We start from the raw sequence: 17,812 nt of genomic DNA, 5'->3' as shown, positions 1-17,812 counted from the left end.
TAATTCCAAAGGGTTCACATACTTTTTATTGCAACTGTATATAGTATATTTTCTCTGACCCGATATATCAATCAATCTTACCTTTTTTTTTTTTTTGCACTTTGTCCTCCTTCTTGATTTTTGATACTTAGGCTTACTGTACATACTTATTTTTACCAATCCAATCTAATATTTGATGTTCTCTTTATTTAACGATATATATCTATTTATTTGTACATACTATGCCTGGTGGGGTATCCTCCGAATGTGTTCCACAGTAGTATTATTCCTATATGAGACCTACATCTGCTGTTCTTCTGCTCAGTCTTTATATTTTTATATATTATTATCCTACTTAAATATTTCATTTAATGGTATTTAATATATTTTTAATGGGTAGTCCATCCTTCCTTTGGAATGTTTAAAATATTCGATGAATAATCCATCCCCTCTTTTATTCCATAGATTATAGGGCTGACACTTTGGCGCTGACACTCCCACGACTGATACTGACCACAATGGTAATTGGCCTTCCTTTTTTTTTTTTTTTTTTTCTCCTTTTTATTTCTTTATATTGTATTATTTTTTATACTCCAGTACTATAGGATTCCTCTAGGTTTCCTTTTTAAAAAAAAATCCTAGATAAATGCTGTGAATGAAAACCCTTTATTCAGTCCATACGGACTCATAGTATTTAATCTATCGATCCAGCGAGCTTCGTTTTGTAAGAGTTTTTTTATCTAGATTCCCCCCTCTTGGCCCCATGGATATTTTATAGATTCCCCAGAACCGTAGAATGGAGCTCTGGTTACCATGTATATATTTAATGTGTCTAGCCAGAGGGGTATCTTTGTCCGTTTCAATTGTACTCAGATGACCTGAGATGCGGCGTCTCAGCTCCTGTATGGTTTTACCCACATACAGCTTGGGGCATGGGCAGGCGGCTATGTAGATAACTCCTTGTGTCCTACATGTTATACGTTGTCTAATTTCGTATTCTTTTTTATCTCCAGGGTTCGTGAATTTCTTGATGCGAGGTATGTATTTACAGAAGGAACAATTTCCACATGGTGATGATCCCCGATATCTCTCCCTTATCTCTGCAGTTTCTTCCCCTGTTAGATGGCTATGGACCAATTGATCCTTGAGATTCGGGCCTCTCCTGTATGTTACAGATGGATATGGAGTGAGGACCATGCCCAGATCTCTATCAGATTGTATTATATGCCAGTATTTTTTCAAAATCCGACATATCTCTCCATTATATCTGATAATTTCACTCTTTTTAGGTATTGTTGTTTTTAATAGTTCTTCTCTATCTAGGCTTTTTGCTCTATTGTACGCTTTTTTTAGGGGTCTAGTCGGATAGCCTCTCTTTTTAAACCTTTGGAAGAGTTGTTCACTTTCTTTTCCAAAGGAAATATCATCAGAGCAATTCCTACGTGCCCTCAAGTATTGGCCAGTTGGTATTCCTCTTTACAAGGGAGGCGGGTGCCAGCTGTTCCAGTGTAGATAACTATTTGTTGCAGTCAATTTTCTATGTACCTCTGTGGTCAAATGTCCTTCTTTCGATTTCTTTATTTTTAGGTCAAGAAACACTATCTCCTTATCTTGAATTTCGTAGGTGTATTTCATCCCTATATTATTATCGTTAAGTTTCTGAGTGAATTCTTGAAATAATAAGTGACCACCATCCCATAATATGAGAATGTCGTCAATATATCTGCCCCAAAAGGTAGTATGGCAGACATATGACGACATCTCTTCCATGAAAACAAAATTATTTTTCCACCACCCTAAAAACAAATTTGCATACGTAGGGGCACATGACGTCCCCATCGCGGTCCCATTAATTTGGTGGTAAAAGCGTTCTTGAAACATAAAAAAATTCTGCTCCAAAATAAATCTAAGTGATGATAAAACAAACTCATTGTGTTTTTTAAAATTTTGACTCTTTGTACTAAGATAGGACTTGCTAGAATAGTATTAGGTGTGACAGTGATATCATTAATTTTTTGCAGTAAATCCATAGTGTCCCTAATATATGAGGGTAGGATGGTCACAAAGGGTCTCAATATTTGATCAACATATTCACTCAGGGCCTGCGTCAGATTTTCATTGCCCGAGACGATCGGTCTCCCAGGGATGGGATTCTTGTTCTTATGCACCTTTGGTAAGGCATAGAAGGTGGAGATTGTAGGACTTTTATTAAATAAATACTGATATTCATCTTTTGAAATGATATTCGCCTTTCGTGCATCCAGGAGGAGACTTTTTAATTCGTTCAGATACTCTTTTGTGGGGTCATTAGGTAGAACTTTATAGTTTTTTTTTTTTTGTCTCTGAGGAGTCTAAGGACCATATCTACATAGTCATCTTTGTCTTGTATAACTATGTTGCCCCCCTTGTCACTCGGCTTTATTATTATGTTCCCGATCTTCTTTAAAGTTTCTAGGGCCTCATGTTCTTGGCTACTCAGATTCGAGCCAATGTGATCCTTCCTCATTTTAAGTGATTTTATATCCTGGGTTACTAACTGAACAAAGGTCTCTATTTCCTTGAATTGTGTGAAATTTGGAGTGACCCTCGACTTAGGTTTTAGAGTCGAGAAAGGTGGATCTGGGATGATCTGATATCCTTCACTCTCTTTCAATAGATTTTCTAATGTCTCTACACATCTTCTTTCATTTTCAAAGATTTTACGTACGTCATTTTCTTCTTGTTTATATACCTTGTGTAGGGCTAATTTCCGGGCGAAGAGATTTATATCTTTGATCCACAAAAACTTGTCACACTGTGGAACTGGCGCAAAGGTGAGACCCTTATTCAGAAGTGCTTGTTGTGAGGTGGTTATCATATGGGTAGATAGGTTTATAACTTGTTTGTCATCTGAACCCTCATCTGATGTAAGTCCAGCTATTTGCTGTGCCCCCATTTCTCCCTGTCCCTCAGTTGGACCCCTGGTTGTCCTAAAAAAAAAGGGGGGCAATGGGGGGAGTCTTTTCTCTCGGACCCATATTTATTTGAGATGAAGGTGTCTGGATCTGAGATGGCATACCAGGGGGCTGATAAACCATTTGGTTCTGACCCATATTCCCCCCTTGAGATAAGCCAAAAGAGAATGGTTGTGTAGATAACGATGGATGGGTTGCCCTGATTCTGTAGTTTGCAGAAACACCCCATATGTGGTCCTAAACTACTGTTTGGCCAAACGGGAGGACATAGAAGGAGGGGAACGCCATATGGGTTTTGGAAGGCAGATCTTGCAGGACTGGTTTTGTTTATACCATGTCCCATTTCAAGCCCCCCGTTGCACCCCTAGAATAGAAATTCCAAAAAAGTGACTCCATCTAAGAAAGTACACCCCTCAAGGTATTCAAAACTGGGTTTACAAACTTTGTTAACCCTTTAGGTGTTCCACAAGAGTTAATGGCAGATGGAGAAACAATTTTAGAATTTCTATTTTTTGGAAAATTTTCCATTTTAACCCTTACTTTATTACTGGAAAAAATGTGTTAACAGCCAAACAAAACTCAATATGGGTTGCCCTGATTCTGTAGTTTGCAGAAACACCCCATATGTGGTCATAAACTATGATTTGGCTAAACGGCAGGACATAGAAGAAGGGGAACGCCATATGGTTTTTGGAAGTCAGATTTTGCTGGACTGGTTTATTTACACCATGTACCCTTTCAAGCCCCCCTGATGCACCCCTAGAGGAGAAACTCCATAAAAGTGACCCCATCTAGGAAACTACGGGATAAGGTGGTTGTTGTTTTGGGACTATTTTAGGGGTAAATATGATTTTTGGTTGCTCTATATTACACTTTTTTGAGGCAAGGTAACAAAAAATTTAAATTCTAAAATTGTTTCTACATTCGCTATTTAGTTTTGTGGAACACCTAAAGGGTTAACAAAGTTTGTAAAGTAACTTTTGAATACCTTCAGGGGTGTAGTTTCTTAGATGGGGTCACATTTTGGAGTTTATAGTCTAGGCTACATCAGGGGGGCTTCTAATGGGACATGGTGTAAATAAACCAGTCCATCAAAATCTGCCTTCCAGAAACCATATGGCATTCCCTTCGTTCTATGCCCTGCCGTGAGGCTATATAGCCATTTAAGACCACATATGGGGTGTTTCTGCAAACTACAGAATCAGGGCAATAAATATTTAGTTTAGTTTGGCTGTTAACCCTTGCTTTATTACCGGGAAAAAAGGATTCAAATGGAAATTTTGCAAAAAAATGGGTGTTTTTAACGCTGTTCATCCGAGGGTTTGGTCAAATGTTATTATTATAGGGCAGATTCTTACGGACACGGTGATACCTAATATGTCTACATTTGAAAATGTATTTCGATCTCCATAGCCTGGGAGCTATTTTTTTTTTTTTTTTGGGCGACTATCTAATGTAGGGGCTAATTTTTTGCGGGATGAGATGGCGGTTTTATTGGCACTAATTGGGGGTGCATATGACATTTTGTTTCCGTGTCACCAAAGTCTGAGAGTCATAGTTTTTTATGTTCTCTAGGGGACTGTTGGGGATTATAAAAATTTAGTACTCCATGAAAGTGTGATACTCCCCGAAGCAATCGATAACGCAGAGGCCCGGATGATCGGGGCAAGTGTCACACTGAGTGGTAGTGTCCTTCCGTATCCCTCTCCTGTGACACACTCTGCACTTTTTTTGGGTTCGTCCCTTCTTTCCAGTATGGGGGACCACACCTGGAAAATGTTGGCCAGGGACCATCCGGGCGCCTCCAATTCCCGAGGTACTCCGGCCTGCTCTTTCCCGGTCTGAAAAAATCAGGTCCTTGAGGACTGCCTCATAGAATTGGAGGAATGTCCCTGTGCTGCCAGCGCTTCTGGATAGTACAAAAGCTTTGTACAAGGCAACCTGTACCAAGTAGACCGCAACTTTTTTGTACCATGCCCGAGTTTTGCGCATGGCATTATATGGCTTGAGGACTTGATCAGAGAGATCAACTCCTCCCATATACCGATTGTAGTCGACGATACAATCGGGCTTGATAGGTACCTGGAGGGGGTAGGTAGGGAGGTCGCGTTGATTTTTCCGCACGGTCCCACAAGCGGACGTGGATCTGACGGCAAGGGACTTGAACAGGGGAATGCTAGTATAAAAGTTTTCCACGTACAAGTGGTAACCCTTATCTAGCAGTGGGTGCATAAGGTCCCACACGAGTTTCCCGCTAACACCCAGAGTAGGGGAACATTCTGGGGGCTCAATACGGGAATCTCGCCCCTTGTACACACAAAATTTGTAAGTGTACCCTGGGGTACTCTCACAAATTTTGTACATTTTCACGCCATACCTCGCCCGCTTAGTGGGAATGTATTGGCGGAAACTGAGTCTCCCCTTGAACGCAACGAGAGACTCATGTACCACAACCTCCCTTCCAGGTACGTAGGCCTGCACAAATTTGGCCCCAAAGTGATCGATGACCGGCCGTATCTTATACAGACGGTCATGGGCAGGATCACCTCGGGGGGGACATGCTGCATTATCTGCATAATGCAGGCATTTCCGGATGGCCTCAAACCGGGGGCTTCATGGCCATACTGTAGAGTGGGTTCTGAGAGGACGTCTGGGTGTGGCAGTACTCCTGGGTGGGTCTAGGGTCTCACAGCTAAGTGCTGTGGACCCCAACCACCAGAGACAGAAACCTCAGTAAAGGTTTTTTTTTCCCCTAACTAACTTTTCCCTTATATCCCTGCCTAATCGTTCCTCTCCCTCACTGACCCTAAACTACCTGGAGGGTGATGGGTGCCGACGGGGGGGATCACAGGAGCTGGTGCTGGACGGTGCAGGTGCAGCAGCAGGAAGAGGAGGGGAGAGAGGAGCGCCGGGAGTTTGAATCTCCCGCCTCTCTCCCCGCACCAATCATCACCAAGGACAGCACCGCCAGCACCAAGGACAGCACCGCCGCCCCCAAATGCTCGGACTGTGATTGGTGGTGTGTAATCACACCACCGATCACCGTCCTTTTCTGGTTCATCGGGTCACTGGAGACCCGAATAGACTGGAAACGCAGCAAACCGCAGGACTGAATTGACCTGCGGTTTGCTGCGATCGCCGATGCGGGGGGGTTACATGACACACCCCCCCCCGGCGTTGTGACAGGATGCCCTCTGAATGATTTAAATCATTGAGCAGGCACCTCGGCTAAATGCACGGGGGGGTCTCGTGATCCCCCCCATGTCGGCGATCGCAACAAACCGCAGGTCAATTCAGACCTGCGCTTTCTGCAGTTTCTGATCCCCGCGGTCCCTGACCGTGGGGATCAGAAACTTTAGTATTCCTAAAATATATATGGGAGGGGTTGAAGGCGGTGCGGCAGGCGGGATCGCGATCCCCCGCCCGCCTCTCCTTGAAAAATCGTTGGTGGCCAGTGGGTATACCAGGGTGTCAGCACATTGCTGACACCCTGGTATAAACGGCTGACATCTATGATGCGATGTCAGCCGTTTAACCCTTTCCATACCGCGGTCCGTACGGACCGCGGTATGGAAAAGGTTAACAGCTCAGGGAGCTCCCTCCCTCTCCCATCGGGGGGCTGCTGTGCCTTTGCAGCCCCCCGATGGAGAGGGAGAGAGCCCCCAGACAGCCCCCCTCCTTACCCTTCCCCGTCTGCGCAGTTCTGGCCACTATTGAGCAGACGGGAAGGTTCCCATGGCAACAGGATGCCTTCTCAGGCATCCTGCTGTCCATGGTGCTGAACAGATCTGTGCTAAAGGCATAGATCTGTTCAGACAAAGTAAGTAAAATACAGTACAAAACACTATATAGTGTACTGTACTGTATTATACAGACATCAGACCCACTGGATCTTCAAGAACCAAGTGAGTCTGGGTCCAAAAAAAAAGTGAAAAAAGTGAAAAAAAAAGGAAAAATAAAAAAACACATTTATCACTGATTAAAAATGAAAAAAAAAAAATCCCTACACATGTTTGGTATCACCGCGTCCGTAACGACCTGATCTATAAAACGTTCATGTTACTTTACCCGAACGGTGAACGCCATAAAAATAAAAAACTATGATGAAATTGACATTTTGCCCACCTTACTTCCCAAAAAAGGTAATAAAAGTGATCAAAAAGTCGCATGTACGCCAAAATTGTAACAATAAGTCATCTCATCCCGCAAAAATTATACCCTACCCAAGATAATTGCCCAAAAACTGAAAAAACTATGGCTCTTAGACTATGGAAACACTAAAACATTATTTTTTTTGTTTCAAAAAGGAAATCATTGTGTAAAACTTACATAAGTAATAAAAAAAGTATACATATTAGGTATCTCCGCGTCCGTATCGACCGGCTCTATAAAAATATCACATGACCTAACCCCTCAGATGACCACCGTAAAAAAATAAAAATAAAAATGGTGTAAAAAAAGCCATTTTTTGTCATCTTACGTCACAAAAAGTGTAATAGCAAGCGATAAAAGTCATATGCACCCCAAAATAGTGCCAATCAAATCCTCATCTCATCCCGCAAAAAATGAGACCCTACTTAAGATAATCGCCCAAAAACTGAAAAAACTATGGCTCTTAGACTATGGAGACACTAAAACTTTTTTTTGTTTTAAAAATGAAATCATTGCGTAAAACTTACATAAATAAAAAAAATTGTATAAATATTAGGTATCGCCGCGTCCGTGACAACCTGCTCTATAAAATTACCATATGATCTAACCTGTCAGATGAATGTTGTAAATAACATTTTAAAAAAACGGTGCCAAAAAAGCTATTTCTTGTTACCTTGCCGCACAAAAAGTGTAATATAGAGCAACCAAAAATCATATGTACCTAAACTAGTACCAACAAAACTGCCACCCTATCCCGTAGTTTCTAAAATGGGGTCACTTTTTTTGGAGTTTCTACTCTAGGGGTGCATCAGGGGGGCTTCAAATGGGACAGTCCAGCAAAATCTGCCTTCCAAAAACCGTATGGCATTCCTTTTTTCTGCGCCCTGCCGTGTGCCCGTACAGCAGTTTACGACCACATATGGGGTGTTTCTGTAAACTACAGAATCAGGGCTATAAATAATGAGTTTTGTTTGGCTGTTAACCCTTGCTTTGTAACTGGAAAAAAAATATTAAAATGGAAAATCTGCCAAAAAAGTGAAATTTTGAAATTGTCTCTCTATTTTCCATTAAATCTTGGGCAACACCTAAAGGGTTAACAAAGTTTGTAAAATCAGTTTTGAATACCTTGAGGGGTGTAGTTTATAGAATGGGTGGTTTCTATTATGTAAGCCTCGCAAAGTGACTTCAGAGCTGTAGTGGTCCCTAAAAATTGGGTTTTTGTAAATTTCTGATTTGCTTCTAAACTTCTAAGCCTTGTAACATCCCCAAAAAATAAAATATCATTCCCAAAATAATTCAAACATGTAGTAGACATATGGGGAATTTAAAGTCATCACAATTTTTAGGGGTATTACTATGTATTACAGAAGTAGAGAAACTGAAACTTTGAAATTTGCCAAATTTTCCAAATTTTTGGTAAATTAGGTATTTTTTTTATGCAAAAAAAATAAAAATTTTGGACTTCATTTTACCAGTGTCATGAAGTACAATATGTGAGAAAAAAACTATCTCAGAATGGCCTGGATAAGTCAAAGCGTTTTAAAGTTATCACCACTTAAAGTGGCACTGGACAGATTTGCAAAACATGGCCTGGTCCTTAACAACCTCCGGACCGCCTAACGCAGATTCGCGTTCCGGAGGTGGCAGCGCTGCGCACAGTCACGCATATACGCGTCATCTCGCGAGACGCTAGATTTCCTGTGAACGCGCGCACACAGGCGCACGCGTTCACAGGATCGGAAGGTAAGCGAGTGGATCTCCAGCCTGCCAGCGGCGATCGTTCGCTGGCAGGCTGGAGATGTGATTTTTTTAACCCCTAACAGGTATATTAGACGCTGTTTTGATAACAGCGTCTAATATACCTGCTACCTGGTCCTCTGGTGGTCCCCTTTGTTTGGATCGACCACCAGAGGACACAGGTAGCTCAGTAATATGTTGCACCAAGCACCACTACACTACACATCCCCCCTGTCACTTATTAACCCCTTATTCACCCTTGATCACCCCTGATCACCCCATATAGACTCCCTGATCACCCCCCTGTCATTAATTACCCCCCTGTAAAGCTCTATTCAGACGTCCGCATGATTTTTACGGATCCACTGATAGATGGATCGGATCTGCAAAACGCATACGGACGTCTGAATGGAGCCTTACAGGGGCGTGATCAATGACTGTGGTGATCACCCCATATAGACTCCCTGATCACCCCCCTGTCATTGATCACCCCCCTGTCATTGATCACCCCCCTGTAAAGCTCCATTCAGATGTCCGCATGATTTTTACGGATCCACTGATAGATGGATCGGATCCGCAAAACGCATACGGACGTCTGAATGGAGCCTTACAGGGGCGTGATCAATGACTGTGGTGATCACCCCATATAGACTCCCTGATCACCCCCCTGTCATTGATTACCCCCCTGTAAAGCTCCATTCAGACGTCGGCATGATTTTTACGGATCAACTGATAGATGGATCGGATCCGCAAAACACATAAAGGCGTCTCCCTGGAGCCTTCCAGGGGGGGTGATCACCCCATATAGACTCCCTGATCACCCCCCTGTCATTGATCACCCCCCCTGTCATTGATCACCCCCCCTGTCAGGCTGCATTCAGATGTCCGTATGATTTTTACAGATCCACGGATACATGGATCGGATCCGCAAAACACATACGGACATCTGAATGGAGCCTTATAGGGGGGTGATCAATGACAGGGGGGTGATCACCCCATATAGACTCTCTGATCACCCCCCTGTCATTGATCACCCCCCTGTAAGGCTCCATTCAGAATTTTTTTTGGCCCAAGTTAGCGGAAATTATTATTTTTTTCTTACAAAGTCTCATATTCCACTAACTTGTGTCAAAAAATAAAATCTCACATGAACTCACCATACCCCTCACGGAATCCAAATGCGTAAAATTTCTTAGAGATTTATATTCCAGACTTCTTCTCACGCTTTAGGGCCCCTAGAATGCCAGGGCAGTATAAATACCCCACATGTGACCCCATTTTGGAAAGAAGACACCCCAAGGTATTCTGTGAGGGGCATATTGAGTCCATGAAAGATTGAAATTTTTGTCCCAAGTTAGCGGAAAGGGAGACTTTGTGAGAAAAAAATAAATAAAATCAATTTCCGCTAACTTGTGCCAAAAAAAAAAATTTCTATGAACTCGCCATGCCCCTCATTGAATACCTTGGTGTGTCTTCTTTCCAAAATGGGGTCACATGTGGGGTATTTATACTGCCCTGGCATTCTAGGGGCCCTAAAGCGTGAGAAGAAGTCTGGGATCCAAATGTCTAAAAATGCCCTCATAAAAGGAATGTGGGCCCCTTTGCGCATCTAGGCTGCAAAAAAGTGTCACACATCTGGTATCGCCGTACTCAGGAGAAGTTGGGCAATGTGTTTTGGGGTGTCATTTTACATATACCCATGCTGGGTGAGATAAATATCTTGGTCAAATGCCAACTTTGTATAAAAAAATGGGAAAAGTTGTCTTTTGCCGAGATATTTCTCTCACCCAGCATGAGTATATGTAAAAAGACACCCCAAAACACATTGCCCAACTTCTCCTGAATACGGCGATACCACATGTGTGACACTTTTTTGCAGCCTAGGTGGGCAAAGGGGCCCACATTCCAAAGAGCACCTTTCGGATTTCACAGGTCATTTACCTACTTACCACACATTAGGGCCCCTGGAAAATGCCAGGGCAGTATAACTACCCCACAAGTGACCCCATTTTGGAAAGAAGACACCCCAAGGTATTCCGTGAGGGGCATGGCGAGTCCCTAGAATTTTATATTTTTTGTCACAAGTTAGCGGAAAATGATGATTTTTATTTTTATTTTTTTTTTCCTTACAAAGTCTCATATTCCACTAACTTGTGACAAAAAATAAAAACTTCCATGAACTCACTATGCCCATCACGAAATACCTGGGGGTGTCTTCTTTCCAAAATGGGGTCACTTGTGGGGTAGTTATACTGCCCTGGCATTCTAGGGGCCCAAATGTGTGGTAAGAAGTTTGAAATCAAAATGTGTAAAAAATGACCAGTAAAATCCGAAAGGTGCTCTTTGGAATATGGGCCCCTTTGCCCACCTAGGCTGCAAAAAAGTGTCACACATGTGGTATCTCCGTACTCAGGAGAAGTTGGGGAATGTGTTTTGGGGTGTCATTTTACATATACCCATGCTGGGTGAGAGAAATATCTTGGCAAAAGACAACTTTTCCCATTTTTTTATACAAAGTTGGCATTTGACCAAGATATTTCTCTCACCCAGCATGGGTATATGTAAAATGACACCCCAAAACACATTCCCCAACTTCTCCTGAATACGGAGATACCAGATGTGTGGCACTTTTTTGCAGCCTAGGTGGGCAAAGGGGCCCATATTCCAAAGAGCACCTTTCGGATTTCACTAGTCATTTTTTACAGAATTTGATTTCAAACTCCTTACCACACATTTGGGCCCCTAGAATGCCAGGGCAGTATAACTACCCCACAAGTGACCCCATTTTGGAAAGAAGACACCCCAAGGTATTCGCTGATGGGCATAGTGAGTTCATGGAAGTTTTTATTTTTTGTCACAAGTTAGTGGAATATGAGACTTTTGTAAGAAAAAAAAAGAAAAAAGAAAAAATCATCATTTTCCACTAACTTGTGACAAAAAATAAAAAATTCTAGGAACTCGCCATGCCCCTCACGGAATACCTTGGGGTGTCTTCTTTCCAAAATGGGGTCACTTGTGGGGTAGTTATACTGCCCTGGCATTCTAGGGGCCCAAATGTGTGGTAAGGAGTTTGAAATCAAATTCTGTAAAAAATGACCTGTGAAATCCGAAAGGTGCTCTTTGGAATGTGGGCCCCTTTGCCCACCTAAGCTGCAAAAAAGTGTCACACATCTGGTATCTCCGTATTCAGGAGAAGTTGGGGAATGTGTTTTGGGGTGTCATTTTACATATACCCATGCTGGGTGAGAGAAATATCTTGGCAAAAGACAACTTTTCCCATTTTTTTATACAAAGTTGTCTTTATAGTAGCCCCCAGTCTGTTATTAATGATGTGTTTGATCCGGTAATCTGATGCTCCATACATGCCAAAAACAATGTTTTAATCGCCGACAGCGCTATCTCGCCGGTCAGTTTGAAGTCAAGGGGGCAGCGGCCTCCTTGCTGCAAGTCAAGATAAGCACGCCCCCTAACCGTCCCCTCTTCTGTGTGATTGACATCCTGCAGTGCGGCCGGGAATTGCATTAGTCTCTCGCATGAGCGGTGTGCTGATGAAATCTGGCTAACTGCGTGAGACTAATGCGATTCCCGGCCGCACTGCAGGATGTCAATCACACAGAAGAGGGGACGGTTAGGGGGCGTGCTTATCTTGACTTGCAGCAAGGAGGCCGCTGCCCCCTTGACTTCAAACTGACCGGCGAGATAGCGCTGACGGCGATTAAAACATAGTTTTTGGCATGTATGGAGCATCAGATTAGCGGATCAAACACATCATTAATAACAGACTGGGGGCTACTATAAGGTAATGCTGGCAGTTTTATATGCGATTTTGAGGTGACAGGTTCCCTTTAAGGTGAAATAAGGCTGTGTCCCTAAGGGGTTAAGGACTCGGCAAACATGGCGTACCGGTACGTCCTAAGTCCTTAAGGGGTTAAGGACCAGTTCAGCTATGAAGTCACTTTGTGAGGCTTACATAGTTGAAACCACCCCTAAATGGCCCCATTTTAGAAACTACACCCTCAAGGTATTCAAAACTGATTTTACAAACCTTGTTAACCCTTTAGGTGTTCCACAAGAATGAAAGGAAAATGGAGGTGGCATTTTAAAATTTCACTTTTTTTTTGCAGATTTTCCATTTTAATCTCTTTTTCCTATAACATGACAAGGGTTAATAGCCGAACTAAATTCAATATTTATTACCCTAATTTTGCAGTTTACAGAAACACCACATATGTGATCATAAACTGCTGTATGGGTGCACGACAGGTAAGGAGCAACATATGGATTTTGGAGAGCAGATGTCGCTGGGGTAATTTTAAGTTGCCATGTCACACTAAAAGACCTCCTGATACAGTAGAAACTCCAAAAATGTAACCCTGTTTTGGAAACTACAGGATTAGGTGACAGTTTTATTGGTATTATTTTGGGGTGCATACGATTTTTGATCCCTCAATAAATATGCTTTTTCTGAGACAAGGTAACCAAATATGTCTGTTCTGGCACAGTTTTTATTTTTTTATTTTTACAGGGTTCACCTAATAGGATAGCTCGTGTTATTTTTTATAGAGCAGGTCGTTACTGGCGTGACGATACGAAATATGTGCCTTTTAATTTTTGCTTGTTTCAGTTTTACATAATTAAGCAATCATGTTTTTGTGTGTCTATATTCTGAAAGCCATATTTTCTTTATTTTTCTGCCGTCTTGAGTAGGGGCTCATTTTTTACAGGAAGAGTAGATGTTTTTAAATGGTACTATTTTTGGGTACATATGATTATTTTATTATTTAATATAACACTTTTTGTGAGGCAAGGTGACCAAAAAATGACTGTTTTAGCACTGTTTTGATTTTATTGGAAGAGAGCTGGGATCAGCAACCTCCAGCAATCCAGCGGTTCTGAAACTACAATTCCCGGAATCCTGCTTTCACTTCTATGGAAGTTACAAGAACAGCCAAATATGTTTTCATGCTGGGAGTTGTAGTTTCACAGCAGCTAGAGTGCCGAAGGTTTCTGTCCCCTGGAATAGAGACTGGTAAAAAAAAAAGACAGGACATCAGACAGGTTAAAAAGAAGGATAAAAAAAAGCAGACATAAATGTCCTGTGAGGGTTCAAAGGGAGTCCTCTGCAGTACGTTTAGGAGGTCCCATGGTGACAAGGAGTATTGGTAAGGGTGGTGCCACATAAGCCACACTGTAAAGAAAGGTGGCACAAATAAGAGCAACTGAGTCTGAGATCCAGATCCAAACCTGCCAGAAGGAAGGACAGGATGGCAGGCAGATTGAAGAGCATTGGAAAAAGGCGAGTTTGTTTGCACCATTTGAAGAAGGACTTACATGTCCTGTGGTAGATACAGGAGGAAGCAGGATTCCTGACTCTTATTAAGGCCTGGATGGCAGACTCTGAGAAGGGTGTCTTCAAAAGCCATGTTGTTGGGACTCCATGCTGGTGGGACTCGGTGTTTCCCCTGATGGTTGACATACTCCACTGCTGTAGAATTATCTGTTTGGATGTAGACTGTGTGTCCAGTTAGCTGATCGGTCTGATGCACCAGGGAAAACGGTATCATTCTCAGCTCTAATATGTTGATGGGAGGAGACAATTCCCCTTGCACCATTTGGGATATAAAGGACTCCTCCTCAACTGTGAAGGCTGGTACTTGCCGTGATCACGGCCATCAGAGAGGGATAAAGAATCAAATCTTCGTCAACATGGAGGATGACAGCCACCACTGGAAGAAGCGAAGGGTTGATGTTGGAAGGCGTATCTAAACATCCAGGAATGTTGGGGACTTGTCCCACTTGGCCAGAATTGCATGTTAAAGAGGTTAATAGTGAAACAGTGTACAGGACTGCTTCCATGGCTACCACCATGAGTCAGAGGATTTGCATAGGCGAATTAAAACTGGGTGAGGGTGGAGGATCTGAAGAATCTTGTTTCATAGGTGGCCTATCTTCTCCTAGGGAAGGATAATTTGCCAGACAGATGTCGAAGCACATCCTTAAAAAAACAAGCTGTTGGGAGGACCTCTGGATGGATTTCTGGAGAAGGGTACCCAGGATTATAGTTAGATTGGCTAGGTTGGATGACCTGAAAGGAGCTTTCATCAACATGTTGTCCAGGTCGTGACAAACCCTCTGGAGTTAAGAAGAGCCATGAGTGACGCAAAGTTGTTAATAAATATCCGGGGGGCTTATGCCAGCCCAAATGGAAGGGCCATTATTTGGAAGTGGAGAGGCCCCAATGCTGAATCTTAAAGTATTGCTGATGCTGATAGGGATGTGTAGATTGGCATTGTGGATGTCTATGGAAGACAACAATTACCTTACTTCCATGGAGGCTATCACAGATCTCAGAGACTCATTATGAACATGTTTGGCTCGAACAAATTTGTTGAGTAACTTGAGGTCAATAGGCTGAACTGGATGGATGGATGGATGTCTTTTTTCAAGCCTTAAAAACTGTTACTATGAGTTTGCGACAGGGTGAACAGTCCTCTCTTTTTTGGAAGCTATTAACAGGTTAGAATAGAAACCACAGAACCTTTCTTGGCGGGGCACTGGCACAATTAGCGAGTTGGATGGCTTGGAATAAAGCTGAGGCTTTGGTTGGGGAGGCTTAGATAGTCTTCCTGAAAAAATGAGAGTGGGTGCGGGGATTATGGAGGAGAATTCTATGTTTTACCCGTCCGAAATTGGCTCTCGTACCCAGACATCTGAAATGTTGGTAAAGCAGTCCTTCCAAAAGAGATAAAGGCGGATTTGGGCCGCAATTCATGCAGAAATGGACTTGGAAGAGGATGGTTTGGAAGCAGTAGTGCAGGCACGCCATAAAGTGCGGTATTTAAAGAGGGTTTCCTATTGTGTTCCTGGAAAGTCTTAGACTTCCATGCTCGGGGGCTTGAAAAGTGCTTAAAGAAGCATTTGTAAGTTCTGGTCCATTTGGAATGGGCTGACTTATTTTGTGGCAAATGAGTACTCTTATCTCCAGTGGCATCCGATAATTTTTTTTTCAGCCTCTTACTAAACAGATGGTTACAGGAAAAGGGGAGGGTCGTGAAGGCTTTTTTAGAGGCTTGTTGACTGCCCAGCAAGAAAGCCATAGAGCCCTATGTATCGCTACCGGTAATGCTGAGGAGCGGCCATTAATCTGGCTGCATCCAGCGAGGCATTACAAATCTAGGAACTCGCATGGAAAATTTGAAGTGTGAAATCTGCCAACTCTTCTAGAGATTTTTCCATGAGTATACTGTTGCAGAGAAGAAGCGAAGTCAGGACTGAGAGCTGATCCAAGTAATTCAAATGAGGAGTTTGAAGATGAAAAAGATGCTAGTTTTCTAAACCTTTTGGTAGGGAAAGGAAGCTACTTCCGCCACAAGCAGAGTAGTATGTTTTGCCGGGCGGGAAACCAGTGAGTCTATGATAGAGGGAGAGGGCCATTTTTATAACCAAGGAAAAGGGGAGAGCAGATTTACAAGTTTTGGCATGTTGAAACGCCTGTCTGGAAAATCCCATTCCTTGGAAAGAGATATTAAAGTCTGAGTGGTTCGGGGAATATTTTGAGGAATGCCGGCGAAACAAAAACCCTTCTGGGGAAGGGAGGGTTAGTGGATTCCATTTCCTTGACCTAAGGAGTCTCAATTATAGCAGAGATGAGACTGTCCATCATAGAGGAGAGTTTGGATGACTGCTCCTCCCATAGTGTGCTCTGTATTGGAAAACTTGCCCTCTGAGTGGTCTCCATCGGGAGATGATGCCTCAGACTGTTGTTACCTAGGAGGAGATATAGAGGATGTTGGGGTGACAGAGCAAGTAGTCATAAGGCAGGGTCTAGGGTGCTTTTTGGGGCATACCTTGGACATCAGTTCTTCCGAGTCTGAGGGGTTCCGGGCTGCAAAAGGGAAATGTATTTTAGCATCTCCACTTAGGTTTTATTAGTCCTGCACTATTTTGGTAAGGGAGCGCTCCCAGTTCAAGTCGACCATTAGTTTGGGCGCGAGGCCGTTGGTGTGGGGTCACCAGTTGGAGGGAGACTGGACATGCAGAGAGGTTGTGACTGACTGCACTGGAATTGTGTGTGACAAAAGAAGCATTTAAAAAAAATAAATAAAAGAAAGGGTGACCGAGGTCACTACCTGTGTGGGAGAGGTTTAAAGCCTGTCCTGTAGGAAGAGGGAGACGTAAGCAACGGCAGATGTTACCTAGTCTGTGATGGTCCCCCAAGAATGTATAACAAAAACAGAGTCCTGCAGAAAAGTCAGGAGAGGCGACTGGAGGTCAGATGGTCCTTCTCCAAACACTCCCAGGAGCAGACGTGCCAAGCAGAAGGAAGTGCAAAAGATGAGGTCACATAGTACTGGAGTAGAGGAGGGGAAAGGAGTGACAAGAAGATTTTGCGCCATGGAGGAGGCGGGAGAAAGCAATACCCATACTCAAAGTGAAAATCCCACCCTCAAAAGCACAGCCTAGTCTATGCCCAAGCCTAAATTTGCAGCCCTGGCCAATGCATGGCTGCGTAGGAAAAGTGCGGCCTAGGCTGCACCTGAGGTTGGGACTAGATTTTGTGTCCGACCTAAAGCACAGGTGAAATGTGGCCTATACTGTGCCAGGGCCTAAATTTGCAGCCAACACACAGCACAGAGGATGGAAGTGTTAGTGATAAAGGGTAATCTGACCCCCCCCTCCCCTCTCGGCAGAGCTCTCACCGATGAGAGAAGGACCTAGAAGTAGGTCCAATACAAGGTGCAGCCCGGATTCCTTCATTACAGGGACAGAGGGAGGGTTTAAGAGTAACAGAAAACTGGGTAGCTGGGGGGTTGCTGTAGGAGGGGGCCGCGGATAGCAGGTAAGTATAAATCTTTCCATAGCAGAGGCAGGCTGTGGGCACCTGTGAAAAGTTATTTATTCCCAAGCAACCCTTTTATGGCATTTTATCGCAAGCACTGCATATAGAGCTACACTTTAAATGTTTTTTTTATTCCCATTTAGATTTGCAC

Source organism: Bufo bufo, chromosome 2 (assembly GCF_905171765.1).
Source record: "Bufo bufo chromosome 2, aBufBuf1.1, whole genome shotgun sequence".
Taxonomy (NCBI): Eukaryota; Metazoa; Chordata; class Amphibia; order Anura; family Bufonidae; genus Bufo; species Bufo bufo.
The sequence above is the reverse complement of the archived record's forward strand: the minus strand, read 5'-3'. Positions refer to the sequence as shown.